Source organism: Hemicordylus capensis, chromosome 4 (genome assembly GCF_027244095.1).
Source record: "Hemicordylus capensis ecotype Gifberg chromosome 4, rHemCap1.1.pri, whole genome shotgun sequence".
Classification (NCBI taxonomy): domain Eukaryota; kingdom Metazoa; phylum Chordata; class Lepidosauria; order Squamata; family Cordylidae; genus Hemicordylus; species Hemicordylus capensis.
The window spans coordinates 281,658,988-281,676,677 of NC_069660.1; the positions used below are offsets into that span (position 1 = coordinate 281,658,988).

The following is a 17,690-nucleotide window of genomic DNA, read 5'->3' on the forward strand; positions in this document are numbered from 1 at the left end:
CCAGCTGAATAGAAAGACTCACAGAATTGATGCAAGAGTACAGAAGAGCTTTCCCCCTCACTCTTTACCTAAAGCAGCCTCAACAATAACAGAAAAGCATGGATTCCCACTTAGGCTAAGAGCTGCTTCACATTTTGCTCAGTAGCCTACAACCAGTTGTGTCTGTGGCTGTAAATACAGGAAACAGGAAGGACAGAGGCATGATCTTAAATACCTGGGGACGTTTATTTATTTATTTGATTGTAAGAATTTGTCCAGCCCAACCTTCAGTCAAGCAGACACCCTAAACAATACACTGAAACCACATATCAAAACAACACCAGATAAGCACATACAACTGCCTCAAAAAAATTAAAATAAATTAAAAATTAAAATACCCTCACTCTAGGCCACCCCAGCACCCCCCAAGTGCAGTTATGGGGCTGCTGAAACCTCCATTCTTCCCTATGGAGAAAAACCTTAAAGCTACTTGTGGGGTGCTGGGATGGCCCAGAGTGAGTGGTGGTCTAGTGCAAAGAGGGTGCCAACCACCCCCATGAGTTGCTAACCCATGGGGTACTGGGTTTTGTTGTTTCTGAAGTGTTCTGAGTGTAGATTCTTTGGTAGCATATAAGATTTTCAATGACAAACCATGAATCCACTCTCATCTGCTAACCTTAAAGACACATAAACTTCACAAATCACTTAAAAATCAGCCCTTTGCCCAATTCCTTTCAAATAATTCTGATAGCTTCCTTGCCCACCCTAGGAACTACCACCCATCACACTCTGCTCTAGGACACCCCTTTTCCCCCAATGTGAAGCTATACATTTGCTGCAATCCAAATTATTCCCTATGAGGAATTCAAAAATACTTTAAAAATTCACCAATAATTAGAGGAGTGTCCAATTGCCTTGGGGTTTTGTGGGTGGTAGGCACCCCTGTCTGTCTACCACCCACCCTGCTTTTGTGCCCCTAGGTGCTCCACAATAGGGTACATGGGCTGGTTCTGGTCCCATTATACTCTATGAGAAAAATAATTAGAAATATTTCAAATATTCATAAAAAATCTAGGAGTGTCCAATTGCTTTGGGGTTTGGGTGGCAGGTACCCCTGGGTGCCAGCTACCATTCTACCAATTTTTGGATGTCTGAACTGGTTCAAACCAGTTCAAACCAGTTCGAATCAAACCACCGCCTGGTTCAGTTCGAATTCGAACCTGCAGCTCGAACCTGATGGCTGGTTCGGTTCGAATTTGAACCTTTGAACCAGTTTGAATTCAAACCAGTTCACACATCCCTAGTCTGGGTTACCTGAGGTCTGGGTTGCCTTTCTCTACAAGATCCTCACCGCTCATTAAGATCATCATAAGGTGTCCATCTTGGGGTGCCACTGGTTCATTGGAAGGCGACCTGGGATTGGGCCTTCTCAGTTGTTGCCCCGAGATTGTGGAATATGGTCCCCATGGATATGAGAGGATTATCTTTCTGGGATGCCTTCAGGAGAGCCTTAATAACCATCTTTTTATCCTGGCTTTTAATGATGTCTAGGTTTTAATTTTAATTTTAATCTGGTTTTAAAGTTTGGGTTTTTAAAAAATTAATTGTTTTATTATGTTTATTTTTTAATTTTAATGTAAACCACCCTGAGCTACTTTAGGAAGGGTGGTATATAAACTGAATAAATAAATAAATAAAATTCCATGACATGAAGTGTCACATGGACAAGCAAGTCAGGGACTATGAGGTGGTTCATGGATAGCATGATCTAACCTTCAACTACTACTGGCAACTCATGCTGTTATGTTCTATCTAGTTATCTTTTGTGTTGTGTTGCTTTGATGTTTGTTCTAGTGGGGATCCAGTAGATAGTGTGGTGGGTGGCATCCAAAAGAAAAAGGAGGGAAACGAGAGGAGAAAGATGGAGTGGCTTCTCAATAAAATCTTAGTTAAACCAGCACAAGATTTCTTCATGTTTACAAGGGAAGCAGTTATAACACAATTGGCAATGCAGTTTTGAACCAGCTATATGTGTGAGCCTTCAAAGCTTGTGAAAGCTTCTGCATCTTCCTTTAATGGCATTACTGGGCCTACATTCCTGAACTGCTGCAATCTACTGTTGCGGTTGCTGATTGTTTATCCAGCTTCTCGACCTGCACAACCATTAAAGGTACTTTTTCCTTATCGATCCTCAACTCTGTTGTTCACTGGATGCCCACAGCAGCATGGCTCAAATCCCACCACCACCTTTTTCTTGTCCACCCTAGGAAAACCTGCTCTTCCCTAGAAAAAAATGGAGGTTCTATTTATGTAATTACCTCCTCACTATACAGATCCACTCCACTCCAGCAAAGCAGAAAGCTATATTGCTTCACTGCCAGGACCCTGAAGACCAAACAATATATAATCATTTGCCCTTTCCTACCTACTTGGAATGGGATGCCAACCCTCATGAAGCTGCTCCTCAAGCCTTAGATGATCATTTCCGCCCTACTTTGAGTGTGATTGCTGAAGATTACAAGTTCTATTCTAGATCCCAACTGCCTGGGCGTTTTTCACACAGGGCTTTTAAAAACCTTTAGCTCACATCTCCTCCAGAATGGACGGTATGCGTTCACATAGCTGGCAGATTTACCCCGAAGTCCCTGCGAGCTATTGGGGAGCACTTTACACAAAATATGGGTTTTTCACTGCACATTAGAGTTTAGCCCGATTTATATCTGGGGTAAAAAAATTCCACTTTTTGTGTCTTTTTTTGAGACAACTTTGAGTTCGCAGTAAAGCCTCACAAAAAACCCGCTGTAAAGCCTGCAGTCTGGGAAAGGGGCTGGTGAATCTATTGATCAATATGTCACAGCATTGTGTGCCTTAAGTGTAACCTGTGAGTTTGCCAACTTTACTGATGAAATTATCAGGGATCAGATTGTTAGGAAAACAAACTGCTCCAACTGCATGAAAAACACTGCTGGGGGGACACTTACTTCGATGGAGGGTGGGAAATTCTCTTCACTGTGCCAAACCATTATCTTTGGTACTAGGGATGTTTGAGCCGGATGTTAGCCTGGTTTGGCTTGAGCCACCTCATGAGCCAGCTCTAGGGGCTCGACAGATATACTTGTAGAGGGGAATCCAGCAAGGATTCCCCTATACAAGTAAAGTGCTAAATGCAGGCTGGGAGGAGAGGAAAATGAAGTCTTAGTGCCTTTTTTAATCTTGAAAAACAAACCAGCAGTGGCAGTGGGGACAGTGGCAGAGGCTCCTTCCACCCCACCTGCCAGCCTCCAAGATGCAGCCCGTTTTGGGCTTCTGCACATGCATGGGCACCATTACAGTGATGACCTCCCAATGGAAGAACCCAGTCATCTGAGGGAGGAGGTGAGTTAAAAGCAACCTTCTGCTCTCGGCAATCGTGAGAATCGCCCCATGCTTTGCAAGTGGCCTCCAAACCAAGTTCTCAAGCCACGTTTTGAAGTCAGTTTGCAAACCACAATTTGGACAAACTGCACTCACATTATATATGAACTCAACAGCCCATGGTTTGGAATGCTACCCACAGAGTCTGCTGAGAATCATTTGTAGATTCTCATAGAAGATGGGGGAAGAAGGAACCCATACCAACCATGGCTTGCCCATACATCCAAAAGGCAAATCTAAACTATGATTTGTATAAACTGGGGCAGGCATTAGCTCAGGAGCTACCGATAACTCCCAGCCTTCTCTGAAGTAGCTCTCCAGACATTTGGTGTTGCTTCTCCCTCCCTTCCCTTCTAACCCTCACTGCAGATCTGATTGTCTGGTTGAATGGTGGCATGGCTGCACCATTTCATACATCCTCAGAGTCACCTTTACCTCCTTTCCAGTTTATTGTCCCACAAAACAGCTTCTCTTGCCCCACTCCTGTCCTGCAACAAAATTCTCTGGGAATTCAGGGGTTTCAATATTAAAATTCCTTATTCTTTTAATTTAAATTTCTGTACAGCCTGCCATTTTGTGACTGATTTCACCTCCTGAAACTTCTATTTTGTGCTGACAGTTCTCAAGGCTCTGGCACACACAGACACACAAAATCAGCTCCCAAAAGCCTTACAGTAAGTCCCACCTTCAAAGCATGCTTTAGAATTATGCTTGAACCGACATACTTTCTCTCAAGAAAAATGGACAGAAATAGAGAGCTACAGATATTAGGCTGTTGTTTATTAAAAAATTTCCTTGAGGAAAGTGAACAAAGGGCAAAGAGTAAGAGAACTGTACCTGAATTTTAAATGGAGACCAGTTAAAGTGCTATGCACTAATTTCTCACAAGTACTCTGACTATTCCTTTATAGGGAACTAGTGTCAGTGGGAGTAATATAATGGGTGGATTAATTGGCTTCAACAGTGAAAGTTTGAGGAGAGCAGGCAGGGATATGGCAGTCAAAAGGAAGAACACATTGTGTTCTAAGCAAGCACATCCTGTTGAACTGCTGCGGAGCAGTAGGAGGTATTGTGTGTCCGTGTAGCCCAGAGCCTCCCATAACACTCTCTTGGAACGGTTTGATTCCTTACCACCCACAATGCAGGCATTCAACTTAATAGCACAAGCTGTCCCTATATGTGCAATATGGCTTGCTTAATGTTGTTGAGAGCACCTTAATAAATGGATTTCTTTGCTTGAATGAAGTCACTTGTGGATCCACTATACCACCCTGAGATATTGGACTTGCATTTTTCCCCTTCTTCTTTTATTTTTCTCCGGTGAGTGAAAAAAGGACAGGACAGATGCAGAGCCCAAGGAGCTGGTGACTTCCTCCAGCAATAGGATTGCCATTTAAAAAAAAAAAAAAAGATAGAAGATCTGTGCCTTTAAAAGAGGCATATAAGCTAGAACATGTGCCATTTCCCCAGTACTTAAAAACCCATTAGACACTCATTGTACAAGTCAGTACTAGTTGACCTATTATCAGCATTTGTATATTTCTCTCTTTCTCTGGGAGACTCTTACAGAATCATTGTGCCCTATTGTCTTCTGGGCAAAATCCAATGTGCCCATCCTTAATTCAGCAGCTTCTTCCTCCTTTTCCCAGAACAGGATCAACTAAGGGAAATTCGGCAGGGGGTGGGGGTGGGGGCTGAGAGGAGAAGAAGGAATTTGATTTTAAAACACAATTTTACAATACTGAACTCAACATCAAAGGCTGTGTTCACACAATCACAAGGATCCTGGTTAAAAAGTTGATCAGGATTAGTGAGCCCAGCGGAGTTGATTGTGTGACTGCAGAATTTCAGGTCAATCCTGGTCAAACCACTCCAGTTAACCAGCATTTAACCAGGAGAAATAACCAGTCCAGTCACACAGTGAGGCTCTTCTCATGCACAGCCTAATGCAGCTAGGGCTTTTAAGCCCAACTATTAGCCAGTGCTCCGTTATCCCTGGCTACCTGCTTGTGTCTGAGCATGAGCTAATTCCAGCCTGGCCGCAAACAGAGATGGGTGCCTAGAGTGCCCGTCTCTTGAGGGAATCCCCAAATACAGCATCGTGGGCTTCACAGATGCCAGGACGAGTCCCAGTCTCAGATCAATCCACCCTGCTCTGCTGCACTGCATGGAGCAGGGCTGATTGTGTGGGATCGAGGAGTATGCTCCCACCTGGCTTACAAGGATTGTCTGGGGGAAGGCATGGTAGGTCATGTGACTGGCCCCAATATCACACAGTCAGCTCCTCTGGGCTTACTAATCATGATTAACTTTTTAACCAGGATTCTTTAACGCAGCCAAAACAAAATAACCAGAAATAATAAACACAATACATCCCTTGCATGGAGTATATTTATTTCTTCTAACCACAGGGAATAGTTCCAGAAAAAGGGGCAGGTCTGGTCCATCTCACTCTGAGCTGATCCTGGAGCAGGCATGAGATAGTGTATATCTTCATTCACCTCTCTTCAATCATCTCCAGGGAGTTTTCACAAAGGGAAATGGCCTTTTATCAGTTTTTCTGTTTTAATTTTTGTATTCATCTTTATTACATCAAAAGAGAAATGTTATACAATTAGAAAAAATTTAAAATTCACAATATTATATGAAACTGCTGGGGGAGATCGTCAGAAGGTTTGGTCTGGGGTGTTATCAATATGCTGATGACACCCAGATCTATTTCTCCATACCAACTTCATCAGGAAATGTCATGACCCACTAAATGCCTGCTTGGGCTGGATGGCGTGGATGGGGGGTCATAATGGGCTGGATGGGGGATAACAAGCTGAGTCTGAATCCAAATAAGATGGTGGTACTGTCTCTAGGGGGTCAGGACCCGAGAGAGGGTTTAGATCTGCCTATTCTGGATAGGGTTACACTCCCCCTAAAGATCAGGTATGTAGTCTGGGAGTGCTCCTGGATCCCAAACTTTCCCTGGTTTCTCAGGTTGAGGCAGTGGCTAGGAGTGCTTTTTATCAGCTTTGGCTGATATGCCAGATATGTCCATTTCTGTAGGTAAATGACCTTAAAACGGTGGAACCTATGCGGGTATCCTCTAGGCTTGACTACTGTATTGCACTCTACGTGGGGCTGCCTTTGTTCAGAACTACATTTGGTACAGAATGCAGCAGCCATATTGGTCTCTGGGTTTATCTGAAGGGACCATATAACACCAATTTTGAAAGAATTGTTCTGGTTGCCGATATGTTTCTGAATGAAATACAAACTGCTGGTTATTACCTATAAAGTAGTTAATGGCTTGGGCCCAGGATACTTAAGAGAGCACCTTCTCTGTCGCAAACCCTGTCACCTATTAAGATCATCTGGAGAGGTCCGGTTATGGTTGCTGCTGACTCGTTTGGTCACTGGGCCTTTACCACTGACTAGGGACCAGGCCTTCTCTGAGGCTGCCCCGGGGCTTTGGAATGCACTCCCTGCTGAAATAAGAGCATCTCCTTCTCTGTTTGCTTTTAGGAGGACACTGAAGATGTACTTGTTTTCCCTGGCTTTTAATGGAAATTTAAATTTTAATATGTTTTTACTCACTGAGATTTTGTACCTGTTTTATGAATTTCAACTGTTTTATATTTTTATATTTGTTTTGTTTTAACTTGTACACTGCTTATATCAGGCGTTATTGAAATATGATAGATAGATAGATAGATAGATAGATAGATAGATAGATAGATAGATAGATAGATAGATATTAACCCTTAACACAAACTTCATCCCAATTATATGAGAGAACATCATGCAAAAGGGTATATTACCTTAAATTTAGTGCTCTAATATTCAGTGAACCTCACCCTCTCAGCACACACTTCTCTCAATCTATTTCTTTTCCTTCTGTCACACTTTTGTAAATAAGTAAGTTATTTTAGTCATAAAGGTAATAGCCCACAACTTATTAAACCAATTTAACACAATCAGTGTATCATAGGTTTTCCAGTTCTCTGCTACACACATTCTGGCAGCTATTAAAAGACATGTCACCATCTCTAAGTCATCTACTAAAACCGAATCATTCAGCTAACCAAATAAAGCTACCTTAGGAGTATTTGCGAGAACATATTCAATAATATATTAACCTTGTGCAAAATCTCTTTCCAATAATGTGTTGCTGTCAAGTAAGACCAAAACAGGTTTGACACTTCCAAAATAAATCACTCTGAAGGCTATAAATATGCTTTAAATGACAGGAGTCAGATACCAATGGAGTTGCAACTTCTCTCATTCTCTAAAGCTCTATTCAGTCTTTATAGTGTACGTATGTCAGGTGTCTATACACATGCATATGTTTTGGGGTGAATTATGGCACATGTGTTCATTTTAAAAGTGAAGCTGGATACACTCCCCCTCAAATGCATGTTACAGATAGGAAGTGGACTACTTATGCATGTTGAACATAATGCGAGAATAACTGTACATCTGTACAGATCTGTATGTACATACACCATACATAAATTGTATGCGCATTGAACATAAAGTGTGAATAGGACTTCAGTGAGATTCTAATAAGGGTTTTAACATTATTTTTCCATAGCCATAACCCATTCTTCCTCTGAATATATTTCTCCTAAGACTCTTTCCCATTTTCCTATATAACTTAATGGTGTAGCTGTTGAATTCTGCATAATAAATACCATCTGCTCACCAAACCTTTCTGAACTGTAGATCTCAGTAAACATTCAGCTTCTGTTAGTTCACGTATTGTCCCATATTTTTTCATCAGAGCTTGGAAAATACTTTTAATTTGAATATGAAAATACTGAAGCAATTATAGATGGTTCCCTTCCATTTCATCAATAATTTGCTCACATGGTCAGATATTTCTATCTCTTGCTAAGATAGCTACAATATTGACCAAAGAAAAATAGTACCCAAAGATTTTGACTTACATTCTGTGCAGCAAGCAGCAGATCCAAGGAAAAGGCCTGCTACCTGCTTCTACATCACTACACATCCCACCCATGCAGCTTCCAAAGGCAGGGAGGCTCTATGCCTACCAAGGAGTGCATTAGCACTCTAGTGATGGTACTCTTCAGTAGGCACAGAGCCTCCCCACCTTCGGAAGCAGTGTGGGCAGGATGTACTGTGATGTGGAAGATGCATGCATTTCTCTCCCTTGGATTGATGGCTCGCTGCAGAGAATGTAAGTGTATACCCCCCAGTTATCTAAATATCTAATTAGGAAAAAAATTCTTAAAATATGATTTTTTTTAAAGTACATTTCCTATTTCATGATCAATATTAATACTTTTCCATTTAGACTTAGTACAATCTACTTGGTAACCAGAAATAAGAGTAAATTGATCCAACTTTTGAAATAGCACTTCAAGGGAAAAACAACCCTCAGGATCTGATTTACATCATATATGTCAAGGGATATTTTCCATTCTGATTTACCAATAAAAGGTCCTTTAATATTCTTTTCATCTCTTTAGCTATGGGTTCTTTCATCAAAGTGCAGAGATGAGGCAACAAGCAGTACAATCTTTTTGAGTTCTTCCTCTTAAACAGAAATCTCCTCTTCTGAGATAATATAATTGATTAACCACCTAGCTACAAACTTGTACATCAATGAAACCCATTCTATAAAGTGTCTTTCAGGCAAAATGCTTCCAAGGCATTTTTGAAATAGAGGGGTTCAGCATTCAAAAATGTAATTGTATTTTGTAACCTATGTTGCTTAAGCTTTTATATAATGTTTATCCATCTTCTAATATTAGATGACATTTCATCCCTATAATAAACCCAGTTTGGTCAGAATGGACATATTTGGTGATTATTTAACTAACCCCAAGTTCATTATAGACCACCTTAAGTGGTGTAGCAGGGAAATGCTTGACTAACAAGTGAAGGTTGCTGGTTCGAATCCCTACTGGTAAGTTTCCCAGACAATGGGAAACACCTATATTGGGCAGCAGTGATATAGGAAGATGCTGAAAGGTATCATCTCATACTGCATGGGAGGAGGCAATGGTACACCCCTCCTGTATTCTACCAAAGACTTCCACAGGGTTCTGTGGACTCCAGGAGAAGAAATAGACTTGACAGCACACTTTACTTTAAGTTCAATATACATAGTTTAAAATCCAGATTCAACAGAGTGGTTGATCTTTAAGAGTCTGAGAGGCAGGATTTTTAAGAACTTCTATGGTTGCTGAGTGTCATGACCCTAAATCCAGGAAACTCCCCCCACCCCAAAGAAAAAGCTGGAGGACAAGGTGGATAGTTCAGGGGATGAAACAGGGTGGGAAGACCCTATGATTCAAGCCACAGATGGGCTCTCACACTGCTGGGACCTGCATGCCAAAAGAACCAGGGGAATCACAGCCCTCATCCCTACCACAACCCAAGGAAATGGCTTTTATCCTCCAACAAACTCAGAAGAATCCTTCAAGGGCGTGCCAACCCAAGTAGGGGCCCTTCAGTGCTGCCAGAGCCAATGTTTAGAAACTCAGGCAAGACTGCTTTAAATAATAGAGCCTTCCCCAGGGAAGGGGCAGAGCCAATCTACTCTACTTGGGCAGCAACCATAAAAACCCACAGTCTGGTCCAAGCAAGCATTGCAGCAACATCCCTGTTATATTGCAATATGCTGCTTGGAGTTATCTGAGGTCCTGAACCCTTTCCCTCCCAGAGCTGAGATCTGTATCCCTCCCAGATACCTGCCTTGGTGAAGACCCTGGCTCAACCTAGAACAGGATACTGTGATGAGGCACGGGTCAGACAAGTTGATCCAGGACAGCCGATGGATGATACCAGTATAAATATGATGGATATTTATATACCGCTTTTCAACAGAAGTTCCCAAAGCAGTTTATATGGATACCCAAAGGGCTCGCAATCTAAAAAAGAAACATAAGATAGACATCAGCAACAGCCACTGGAGGGATGCTGTGCTGGGGATGCCTTTGCCTGCCTCTTCCCTCTCCTAGCCCTCAGTGACATCATCATGTAGTCAACTCTAATTGCTAGGTGACATCATTCCCTAAACTGCATGATCCCTAATTGGGTGACGAACTTAGGAAAAAGAAAGCAAAAGACAGGATAATAGCAGCATCAATGAAGTGGTAGCCAGGAGAAAAAAATCCTTTCAAACAGGAACAGAAAAAGGTGCATATGAACACAATCTAAGCATTTTTCCAGGGGGGGGGGAGTCTACCCCACCAAAATTACTAGTTTCTGCTTGAAAGTCACAACTGGAGAAAATTCAGCACAGTGCTACTAAATCAACAAATGTGCACTATTTACTGTAGTGCTGGGATCCTAGCCTCTGTTGTCACAAGTATGAATATAATGTAATGGGTACCATTTGTATTTGTTGTCGGCATTTTTTCTGCCTCCAGAGTACCGGTGACAGGAGAAATGTATGCATTAAAAATAAGTGTGATGAAAAGCAGTGCTCTTTGTAATTTCAGCCCAGCTGCTGTATTGATGGATACAATCTCTACCACATGCTCCAGGTGGTTTCTAATGCTCGCCTCCCTCCAGAAACCTCTACTGCACATCTTAAACCACTTATTGGATCTGAACAGGATTTTTTACCCACCATCTGTGTGCAATAACAGTGTACACCAGCATAATATTTGTAAATCCTGGCTTTACATTTCATTCGCCCCAAGTATCTTCAGAGGTGTTCACAAGAGCCTCTTTTGTGCCTCTCCAGCCTGCCTTTCCTGTCGATCTTGTTGTCTTGGTGTGGCTACGCAGCATATCAATACATTTTTTAGCATTGTCAAGGTTTACAAAGTAGTGCAACTCAATTAATCAGCCCTCCTTGAATAGCGCCTTTCCGTATCCCCATATTTCATATGAAATCCATTTGAAAGCTTTGTATTCAAAGTTCGCAAAGGTTACCCTTTTATTCAGAGCATGCGTCTCCAAAGGCTCTAACCAACTTGTCTACTGTTGTTTAAAACTTCACTTACTACTGTACCAGTCACTTTGAATTATTGAGCTCGGAGACCTTTATTCAGTGCCCCAGAAATGACTGATTTGACATACTATAGGTTGCACAATAAAGAGCCTTCATTTATAACTACGGATGGCTAGAGTGAGATACTGAGAGAGAGACATCCCTCCTTGTCAGATGTAGATTAGAACTGCCCAGAAACCCAGGCAATCGGCAGCAGGCTTTGTAGGTGTGCAATAAAATATCCGCGTGCTCTCATTCCCCAAACAATTCTGTAACACAGCCCAGATCTCATATAATCTTTAAGAGACTTAATAATAAGTTAGTGTACTAATTAGTAGAGACAGGAGCCAACAACCATGATTAATAGCAAATGCCCAACAGATTATTATGCTGAACCTCAAGTAAATCTTTTTTGCGGTAAGCCTTTACAATTAATTGCCCGTCAAAATACATATAACTCTGCTCTTTTATATACAAAAAAAGGAGAGAAAATGCTCTCTTTGAAAGGTGGCCCTTTGGAATGTTGGGGGGGGGGGGACATATCATTTTGTTCTGAGTAGCATTTTCAAATCTACACCAAAGGTTTAATTTGATCCAGGGCTCAGTTCCAGATTTCACTACAGGTACCAGGCTGTAGTGCCTTTTAGCATGTGCAGCAAACACTCCTCACATAACGGGTAATCAGAGCCTTCCTGTGTATATTTTGGGCAGGTCTTCTCAGGGGCCATAATGCAGTGGTAGAGCACATGTTTTGCATGCAGAAGAACCCAAACACAGTGACCAGCATCTCAAGTTAATGGACCCGCAATAGGGCTGGGAAAGGGATCCCCACCTGAAACCCTACAGAGCAGTAGCCTATAAGTGTAGACAAGCCTGGATAAGACAGACCAGTGCCCTGCCTCCGTATGCCCATTTCATACATTTACTAGGCAGAAAGTGGCAAATACCCTCACCATTATATATCTTAGAAACGAACCATTTGTTAACAATACATTAATGAACAGGGGCTTTAAAATCCTTTTTGCTTAACATGAATTAGTCCCCATAAAAACAGTTTTCCTATTCATTTCTGGATCAGATGGCTGATCTGATTACAACCAGAATTTGCTTTGTACATACCAGCAGTCTGCAAATTAAGATGAGTTAAGAAAGAGTGCCTTCACACAGCCCACTCACTCCTCCTGATAATAATACCTATTGTGATTATATCTCATGATGCACACAGGCATCAAGAGAATATGACAGCTCTGTTTATCAACTCCTTGTCAATCCCATAAATACTTCATTTCCTGATAAGAGGTCCTGGAACTTCTGTGCTGGATCTTATTTGTCCCGTGGTTTGTTTAGCCCCATTTGAACAAGAAGATTTCAATGGGGCTAAACAACCTGGGGACAAATAAGATCTCCCCACCACGGCATTCACTTTGGCTCGTTGTCATGGCCTCCCTTCAGCAGTGTTAGAAGGCCATTATAGAAGGACCCCATTTGCAGAGCGACTATGCCCCTGTGGCCTAGGGCAGATCGAAACTACTGAGCATGTTCTCCTCTACTGCTCATTCTATAGAGACATTTGCGCCTCCCTCATCCTTCCGTTGCTAAGCAAGTATCCAGGTTGCCCGAGCCAATTCTACAGTCCCTTGCTACTTCTCTGACTCTAAGCCTGCCATCATGTATAGCGTTGAAAGGTGCTGTGCGGCTGCGATCAGCATTCGTCAGCGGATGACAGGCAGTGAGTCCTATCAGCCTTAATCTGACTCTCGGTGGCTCTGGGCAAGCCCTGCAATTGCTCACATGCCTCCCTTTTTACTTTACTTTATAACTTTTAATCTGTCTGTTTTCCAGTTTTATTATTCAGGATTTTATATATTTCTGTCCCCTCGTGTCTTTTAACTTTATTACATCCATTTTTATGCCCTCTCTTTTATGCCTTTCATACTTTTTATGACTTTTACAGTTTCTCAGGCACTTAGGCCCCCATGCTTTTGGCGTATTATCTACTATTTTTAGTATTTTTAGTCCTTTTAGTATTAATGTGTGCCATTTTATATGCAATCACTTTTTATCTACTCTCACTTTTAACATGTAATCACCCTTATAGTTTATGCTGGTCTGTGACCGTAATAAAGATTGATTGATCAATCAATCGATCGATTGATCTCCCCACCACCATCCCCACCGCCCACCCATTGTGCAACTGCTTTCTGGTGATGTCCCTAGTTTGTGTCCTCCATCCCTTCAATGCCTCACCGAGCTGATGCCCTTGATTGCTCTGCTTACAAGTAAAACATAGGAACATAAGATGCTGCCTTATACCCAGTCTGACCATTGGTCCATCTAGCTCAGTGTTGTCTACTCTGATTGGCAGTGGCTTGCCAATATTTCAGGCAGGAGCCTTTCCCAGCCCTACCTGGAGATGCCAGGGATTGGACCCAAGAGCTCCTGCACACAAAGCAGATGCTCTCCCACTGAGCTACAACCCCATCCAAACATGGCAAGGGCTCCATGATCAAGGTGAACAGGTCGGCTGAATAATTCACAGTGAGCAGAAGCCGCAACTTTTCTTGCCAACACTCAACTCACATCTGCAAGGTTTGCAGCGATGAGCAATATTACACCTTCTGCTCATGATGAATAATTTAGACAATCTGTTATGAGCATTTTGCTGTCATGAGCAAGGGAGAAATGATGCTGCTATGAACCAAGCAATTGTGTGCAAGAACACTCAGTCATCCCCTCCTTCCTAGCCTCCATTTCATAATGGATTTCTGGTGTTCAGTCTGTCCCCCATCCTCCACTTTCTACCTTGTGAGGCCTTGCTGGAATACCTTGTTTTATTGTTTGTCCCTTGTTATGTCCATATAACAATAGGCATGCTATCTTTGCTTCATCTTTTGCATAACCACCGGTAGTATCAGGGCTTGTCCATCCATGAGACAGACTGAGACAGCCTTCTTAAGTGGTTGATAGAGGCCACATGGCCAGTTGTCTACCACTGTCTACCTTTGCCATCCACCATCAGTGCTCTTTCTCCTGGAAGACTCTCTAGTGCACCATTCCTCTCCTCCACACATGGTCCCTCCATGGTGTAGGGACTATGGAGCGGGTGGGGGGGGGCGATTGTCCACCAGCTGCCAGGGTTGGGGGAGGCTGACAAGGCACCCCCTCACCCTCAGCCAGGGCACCCCCTTGCCCACTCCCACACCCAGTCAGCAAATGAAGTACTCACTGGCTGGCAGCACAAGGCACTCCCCTCTCCTCCCCAGCCAGTGTTTCACTGAAATGCTGACTGGGGAGAGATGGGAGAGGATCTAAATGGACCCTCTTCCAGGCATTGACCCCCCCCCCGCCCCCCCGTGTCTGATGCCAGATGAATGCCAAGGATGAGGCCTATCAGCCCAGACAGAGCTTCCCTCCCCCAGTCAGTGGTTCATTGAATCACGGCCTCAAAGATGCAGGCCAATCATGGACTAGTCCTGAATAGTATCATTTTACTTAGCAGAGTACCACCTTTTTGGCACGACACTTTGCCACCCCAGCAAACCTCTGAGACATTGCCAGAGATCCTGGAGCACATCTCTCAGCTGGAACAGTCAACACACTGGCCCCTCTTTCCCAGTCATGTACTTGTTTGTTTCCAGAAAATGGTGGAAAGTATATGTCAAGGAACCACATGCATGATGGGAGTTACTCTATCATTTTGAAGTGAGAGCATCATGTCCACAGCAACTGCCAGACCTGTCATTCATCAATCTCCTAATCCTGTCTAGCCCAGGAGGAACAGCTACTTTGTGCCTCACCTATCCTGAAAAGACAGTTACCGGAAACTCTTTGAACCATGGACAGGTGTCAGTCCCACAGTTGCCTTTACTCACTGGGGCATCTCCCCTCCTCATTGGCTGGGGAGCTGTCAACCTGAGCCCTCATGGCTTAGCTTGATTGGTGAAAGAGGCTCACTGCCCTTCCAGGCGCTTTGCCTAAGAAACTCTTTGAAAGTTGTGTGTTGCTTTTGTTATGGGTCAGCTATTTTCCATCTACTTGCTGGACCATCCTTTGCTTTAGACTTAAGAATGTGTTAGGAGTTAGAAATAACTTTTGCTTTATTTTCCTAATGCCTACCTGCTCCTCTACTCACCTTGGTTCCTGTAGATTAATAACATAATCTTCTAGAGAGAACAATCTCGCCTTTTGTGTCCATTGCTCAGAGACTCTGGAGTTACAGCTCCCCATGAGATGACCGCTTGGTTGAGCTACTTAAAGGGAAACTTAACTGAAGGGGTGAACTGAGCCCAGCTCCCACTCTGTGGAGGTAGAGGGGATCCTCCAAAGGTTGCTTCAGGCCACAACTTGAGTTCTCTCTGGAAGCAGAGCATTGTGGCAGTGACTACCGGACACTGCACTGGAGCAGGGGTGAGTGAGTAAAATTTCCCAAACTCCAGTGGCGTTCCTTTACAGTATCCATTTATCTCCTGACCAGTGGCTGTAGATCCACCAAAGAATGGTGCTGTGCTACCCTAGGCACTTGCTTAGCTTTTACCAACAAAAAGGCAAGCTCTGTAGCAGAATAATATAGCTCACACTTAAAACACATCATTACAAATATGCCAGGGGAGGAAGAGGATATGAGACCACACCACCAGAGTTTTTAGTTATCTTAAGTTAGTTGAGGAAGAGCGGCGTAGCAATTTGCCTACATTCTTTGACTGAGTCCCTGGAGATATAGCATGGTCATAAGAACATAGGAAACTGCCTTATACTGAGTCAGACCATTGGTCCATCTAGCTCAGTATTGTCTGCAGAGACTGGCAGTGGCTTCTCCAAGCTTGCAGGCAGGAGTCTCTCTCAGCCCTATTTTGGAGATGCCATGGAGGGAACTTGGAACCTTATGCATGCAAACATGCAGGTGCTCTTCCCAGAGTAGAATCCCCATCCCCTAAGGGGAATATCTGACAGTGCTCACATGTAGTCTCCCATTCAGATGCAAACCAGGGTGTACCCTACAAAGGGGACAATTCATACATGCTACTATAAGACCATCTCTCTGATTATATTTATGCAGAACTGAGATTATTAAATGCATGTGTGCATCACATAACTGTGTGGCAGCTGAACTGACACAATCAACCTAAAGAGGCATTTGGGTCAATAATCTGAACACTAAGAATGAAGGATTTGCATGATAGGGTGTAGCTGTTCCTCCTGAGCCCGCTGCTTGCAGTGTCCAAAAGCTACTTTCTTCAAATGTCAACACACTGTCATCTGTGCTGCTAATATGTGCTCTCCAAACAGGGGTGGGTTTCCAGATTACATGCTAAACTCAAATTTCACACATTCGCAAGCAGCTGATAATGTTAGTTGGCAGAATAATTCATAAAATGAAAGATTGTGCCATCGAGTCGGTGTTGACTCCACTGGTGACCACAGAGCCATGTGGTTTTCTTGGTAGGACACAGGAGTGGTTTACCATTGCTTTTCTCCCGCGCGGTATGAGATGATGCCTTTGCTGTGAAATATTATGCTTTTGAAATCACTGAGTAAACACACTAAATGCATCAATGCATGTTAGACTTTCTGTGTCCAGTAGACAATCAGCTCTCCGTTAGTGCTGTGAAACAGGCTATCACAACCAAACCTGTTTTTCTTCTTTGCTATTTCCATTGATTTATTTGAACAAGGAGAAAGCTAAAATATATGGCAGAACTAATATGGGCACAGGTATTTTTACACTTCCATGAACTATATGTAACTGCAGCAGTAAAGCTTTCGAAAACAAATGACCCTTTTTACGCCCCCTTTTATATGTCTGCCCTTCCAATTGTAAAGAAAGTCTATAAAAACTTGCACTCTGTAACTTGTGGTATTAAATTCAACCCACAAAACTAATGAAGAAACAGTGCTCTCATACATTAATAAATAAATAAATCCAGCTGTAACCCCCATGAAAGAAATTAAATTACATCTCAGTTCTATTTATTACTGGGAACTATGTTCTGGGGTAGCAAAAATTGGAACTTACTGTCATGCATTGATGAAGGCAACAGAAGAATGGAATAAAAGCATCAAGGGATCTTGTGGCACCTTAAACACAGACAGATTTATTGTGGCATTAGCTTTTGTGGACTAGGGCACACTTCATAAGATGCATGACGTGGCATTTCAGTTGGAAAAAAACCCAGTAAACAGTGGGGCCATTTGGCCATGAAATAAAGAAGGTACTGCCTGTATTATTTTTTATTAGGCTCAAAGATATGCAGATTGCACTGACCATTTGCTGCCATTGCTGTAGCAGCAATAAAGATCTGCTGCATGCCCTCTTTGCTGCTGCCACCCCTCTCGCCAT

At 42.8% G+C, this 17,690-nt stretch overlaps 1 long non-coding RNA gene across 1 annotated transcript in view; it reads right to left on the reverse strand.

Annotated features, from left to right (window-relative positions):
• Positions 1-17,430, reverse strand: part of LOC128322094 (uncharacterized) — a 118,478-nt gene extending 101,048 nt beyond the window's left edge. Inside the window, exon 1 of the long non-coding RNA XR_008305519.1 lies at positions 17,367-17,430. This is a non-coding gene — a long non-coding RNA (uncharacterized LOC128322094). The remainder of the gene's footprint in view (positions 1-17,366) is intronic.
• Between the last annotated feature and the right edge of the window lie 260 nt (positions 17,431-17,690).